This window comes from Protopterus annectens, chromosome 11.part0 (genome assembly GCF_019279795.1).
Source record: "Protopterus annectens isolate FY-2018-M chromosome 11.part0, PAN1.0, whole genome shotgun sequence".
NCBI classification, from domain to species: Eukaryota; Metazoa; Chordata; order Ceratodontiformes; family Protopteridae; genus Protopterus; species Protopterus annectens.
The window spans coordinates 788,938,064-788,944,063 of NC_056745.1; the positions used below are offsets into that span (position 1 = coordinate 788,938,064).

General features: G+C 37.1%; 1 protein-coding gene across 5 annotated transcripts in view; it reads left to right on the forward strand.

Moving 5' to 3' along the window:
- Positions 1 to 6,000, forward strand: part of CHRM2 (cholinergic receptor muscarinic 2) — a 2,909,771-nt gene that overhangs the window by 975,095 nt on the left and 1,928,676 nt on the right. The gene's annotated exons all lie outside the window — the stretch shown is intronic.

The window sequence follows — 6,000 nt, forward strand, 5'->3', positions numbered from 1 at the left end:
GATCCACTGCAACTACAGGTCTCTACTGCCGTGCCCACTTCACATGAGCCACTGACCTGGTCTTCAGCATCAGATGTCATCTCTTTCAACTGGACTCACCCACATTATCTGCTGTCCCAGACTCACCATGAACATGGAACATTTTCTCTGGCTGTGCCACAATGGCCTCTCACCTCTGCTATAAATTCTGCCTATTTGCTATCTGCAAAAAAAGAGAGCACATTAAGACTCCAAGGAGAGGAAAACAATTGCCTATAAGCTGGCCCCAGCCGCCTCAGAACCCAGCAAATATTTCTTAATGCCCAAACTCTGTCCCCTCACACATAGCCAGACTGTATTCCATCTAAAGATTATGACCCTGAAAATAGTCACCCAAATGCAGACAAATGCTCTGCAAAACTAATGCCATTACTTCATCTGTCAATTTTTTTTCACTTTTCCTTCTTTCATTTTTTTTCCTTCTTTTTTAACAGCTGAAAAAAATTAGCATTTACCTGAAGGGATATATTCGTTTAGATATCAAACACAGGTGCACTTGCAAATAAACAGTGTTCACCCTCCTAGCGACATTACACCTTGCTTTCAAAGTCATTCATGTTGCATACAAAAAGAGTGGGAGAGTGGCGCTTTTAGCATTTCCCATTTTACAAATGCTTAAATGTAAGCTATACTCGAATACTACATAGAACATGAATATTTAAGCCATTTCACCTCAACTATCATTATTTGATTGGTTGTCAACAGACAATATTTAGCACATCATTTATTCAGGATGCTTCCTGTTTTTTTTTTTATTTGATAACCAGGGTTTATGCAGCACATGCATCCCTGTGTGTCTGTGCTAAATTAAAGAACGAAAGTATTGCTATTAATACTAGGCATGGATTTAAGTTACAAATAAGATGACATTGAAAAATTACTTCTCATGTATTCTCTCAATGACCATCTTCCACAGATATGGTCACAAAACAGTGATTGAGGTATGGAAGTGGATCCCTCAATAATTAGTTGTGCTCCACGCATGCGCGACTAAAAGCCATTACTCACTGCCATCCTTTACCTGCGAACATGCCCATGCAGCCTGGGAGCCCGGCTGAAAGAAAATGAACATTCCTACTTCGCTCTCCACTAGCATTGCACCACGGTATCCACGGTAATGGTAAGTTAGCGCTTTATCCACCAATGAAACGTATTTGAGTTCCTCTTCTCATTTTTTTTTTTTTTAATTTACCAACAATGGCAAGAGAATGTGGTGGAGTAAAATGCTTAAACCCTACACTGTTTCCCAGGTCCTATAGTAAATGCTCCCCTTCAGCCTCCGTCATCCTATGCTAATGCACCACCAATGGCTATCACTCACAGGCATCTCACAGCCAGACAAACCCACACCTGTATACTGGAAAAATATCCAGGCCACAAATGAACATTCCTACTGCACCATCACCACCAATGCACTGACAATTATTCTTACTGACAACCTGCAAATTAAAACCATACTGTCAACACTGAAAGAAAAATTCAAACCATTCTGTCAACACTGAAAGAAAAATTCAAACCATTCTGTCAACACTGAAAGAAAAATTCAAACCATTCTGTCAACACTGAAAGAAAAAAAAAAAACATTGAAGAGAGGTTATTTGTGACCAAACCATGATTCAATTGACTGAAACCATTATCTACCCAAGGCATCATAAAATACACAACCCCTCATAAACTCTGTATTGAAAACAAACTAAACTCTACAATCAGCCCACCCTCTACTGAACAACAATCTCACCAGTCAAGCCTAGCCCTAATCACACACACTCCCAATATACCCAGTCAGTGAGCAGATGGTGGACAGAGAGGAAAAGGATATTAATTCATTCACCCAGTGCAACAATGCCCCACTATTACCCAAGGCCTACCTATTCTCCGAAATACAGAGAGGTTGTCTCGGATGTAATATTGTCTTTGCAAGTTCACATCAAATGTGATTCCATTTCCCAGTTACAGCCCTATAAAACTGAATACCCACCCTACAACTACCGCACTTCTTCTAAAGTTTCCTTAACAATTAACCCATCCCTTCCCAAAGTCTGCTCAAACCTATCTCTTTTACTTAATCTCAATCCCTTCCCTAACAATTCTCCCACTCCCACCCTCATTTAACTCAATCTAACCCTGACCAAAGATGTGCCTGGACAAATTGGTTTGTTCCCAAACCTCATTAATCCTTAAAGAAACTAACACAATATGCCAGAGATGTACATACATAACTTCCTTGGAGGCAAAGATCTCACAAACAAGATTGTCAGGAACACATAAGCCACATCCTTCACACATATCACTCACCACACACATACACCCTCTTATGCTGAGGCACTAAAAAGGAATCTCTACATACCTTAAATACCTCCTAGACATTCAAATGGCAACCCCTATCCTCAGACCATGAAAGCACACACCAAAAGAAACACCTAACACCACACATAAGCCTACACCCAATGATCCACCAAGAACAAAGCCATTAAGGGAAGTAAACACTTTATGTAGTACTCGTCTCATAGAAGATTCTATTGTAAGACACATATATACCCCTCCTAGTAGGGTGTATGAAGAGGTGATAACTATTAGTTGCCTATCTGGAGCAAGGATCTGCAATATCATGCACTCAATCAAGTCACTGCACCACAAGTACCACTATGTTTCTATCATAGTTCATGTGGATGTAAATGACATGAGACACAACTCTCTGGACTATACAAAAAGTGACTTTATGGATCTCTCTGTATATGTGTCACAGATAGGTATGTGCCTTGAACTGACCAGCATTATACCTTCACCACATTACACTTCATGGTAACATGGTAGAAAGTAACAAATGATATGTCACAAAAGGCATTTTCCATTTTGGTATTGCTTTATAAAATGGAAAATGCCTTTTGTGACATATCATTGTTGCATGTGTGCATCATAGTGTGTGCCTGCTCCTCTCCCTTGCTGAAGACCTGTTACATTTTCACAAATTCTAAGCCATACAGTAACCCAGAATTTCCTCTTTCTTTTGTCAGTGCTCTTAATTCTCTGAAGGTCACAAAAAGTCTCTTCTCTCTCCCTATATTGACTCTCATTTCTTCACTTCCTACATAGCAAAATCAGGATAAATGTTTAGATGTAACATTCTTAAAAATATCACATGCAGCGGTAGATCTTATGCTGAGGAAAACTCAGAATTTAATATTTTTGTTTGGCAGTGGACAAAGTAGAAGGGTTTGACAATATTATAGAGACAGACCTGAGAAACTCATGCTTACGCAAATACAAGATCCATCTTATCCTAGAAAGGACAGATGTACTCTGAGCCAGGCAGCATACCTATTTAATTCTACATTTAAACTTAATTGGAAGGGGGGAGTGGGGATTACGAAACCATAATAGTGGTATATGTACTGTGTAGGTAATGTTGTGATCCAAATAAAGGAAAGGAATGATATAAAACTTAAAGTTGAACGGTAAGAGTGATTCAGAGTATGACTGAATAGTATTCTTTTACAGTTCAAGGAGTCCAGGTAAGAAGATATTGTAGATGCAAGCAATACAGCAGGTAAAGGTAAACATTTTTTGGCATTGTAGAAACATGAATCAATGAGAAGATCGTGAAGAATAAACAGTTTCCTGTTTGCGTTTTGACAGTTGCTTTGTCACAACCTATGTGATCACAGCCATATGATTGTGTAACTATCCCACTGATACCTGCCATGGGTCATCAGTTCTTCTTTTGTTACAGGCGCTATATGTAATTTGAGGTTACATGGCCTAGAGAAAGGATAGAAGGATGATTTTTTTTTTCTTTTTTAGTTCTCCCTTTTTGCTGAGGTTATGTTTTCTCACAGTTCAGTTATTCAAATATAAGGTTTTGGAAGCAGACGCCCCCCCACACACACACTTTCTGTGTAAGTTTGTATACTTAATTTTTGAATGTGATTAGATGTGCTCCTTGTGTTGTTTTGGCTTATAACTATTTTGTTGACTGATTAATTAGTATAGACCCATAATAAAAAGGTGTCATGGAATAGGTTGTTCAGGAACATCACAGATGGGTAAAGATGCAGGTAGATGAGTGATATTCATAAAGGAAAGAAATACTGTCACAAGAAGAACTCAAGGAAGCCATAACTAGTACCTATGTAGTCAATGAAAAAGATTGCAAGCTGCACAGAACAAATTACAGATGCTCCGGAAGTATAACAATAAAGCCTGTTGAAAGAAAATAGAGGTTATGAGAACCAGAATCACTTTGAGATGCGGAAAAAGCCTCCTAAATCTGTGTCTCCAAGTCTCTATAGAGCAGCAGTTTATGCTTTATGATTTACAGCAGCATTCTCCTACTGTTTGCAAAATGAGTGCAAAACATATATTTTTAGTTAAAGATGAAGATAAGACAGGTTAGCGGCATTGGTAACAATCATTTCTCATTTGAATATCTTGTTCTACTATTTGTGCTTTTATATGACTGCCACAGAAAATTACTAAAATACTTCTTACTATTTAGGACACCGCAGTATAGTTAATTATCTGTTTTCTGCCATGTGTTTGTAACAGCTGCTTTGGCAAAGGGATACAATAAATTTATTAGGCTTGTAAACAATACATTAGCCATCTGCTTGTTTTTTTTTTTTTTTTTTTTGACACTGCACTCAGAAGTGATGAATGTGAGTTCTTTTAACTTAGAGATCCAAAATTAGTGTAATGATAAATGAAAACAAGGTGATTATCAGATTAGTAAAGAACATCATGCTAGGTCACACAGAAGGCAAGTGGAAAAAGTAATAAAAGACAGATAATTTGATTAAAGTCATTAATGACAAAACTACCTCATACTTTGCACTCAATTGCCAAACTAAATTATATTAAATGAGCTATACCAAATTGGTATTTATAAATTATTTTCTTATTAAATAAGCAATTCATCTTTTTTCTAAAAACATTGGAGAAAGTGACTGTTAAATCACATTACTTCTTAAGAACAAAGAGTTCTAATATTATCAGTTTGGATTAGAGAAAAACAAATATACTGTTGTACACAATAAGATGAGCTCCAAAAACTACTGATATCCCACAGCCCCTGCGGAAAGATGTTAAACAAGTGCATAGAAGTCATCAGCTCTGCATGCTTGTATGTGTCTCTCCTTATGTACACTATAAATACTTGTCTTACTAAATTACACTTCAAGAAGCAATGCAAGTTCTAACTTTTAAGAAGCACCATATATAACCTCTGTTAAACCTAGTCAAAAAATAAGTTGCTTAATTGTATTTAGTCCATTCATTGTATGGGACTCTCAAATATCCAATGTTTTAAAAATGAAAAATAAGAAAACTTAAAAGGACTAGCACCACACCCTCGTGCAGTAAGATATGTAAGACATCATTCTGTAATTGGTTTAAATATATCACATTTCTCCCTTTTCACAATACACCCACACACACACACACACACACACACACACACACACACACACACACACACACACACATACATTGATGTACAAAGGCACACACACACACACACACACACACACACACACACACACACACACACACACACACACACACACACACACACACACACATTGATGCACAAAGGCACACACACTCACATACATATACACACACACTCACATACACAAACACACACACACACACACACACACACACACACACACACAAACACCACTATTTCACACTGTCCTGTTGCGCCAAATGTAGTCAACAGTTTAATTAGATAAAACAGTCCAGTTTAAGCTTAACTTGGGCACAACAAATATACCCCTTACTTCTTTATATATATATATATATATATATATATATATATATATATATATATATATATATATATATATCCAGCCAAATAACAAATACTGCTGGTGAGAGAAAGAAAATGGACGACCCAATCTGTATTAATGTTTTCATTCAATTTAATATCACTGAACTTCATCAGAAACACACCCAAACAAT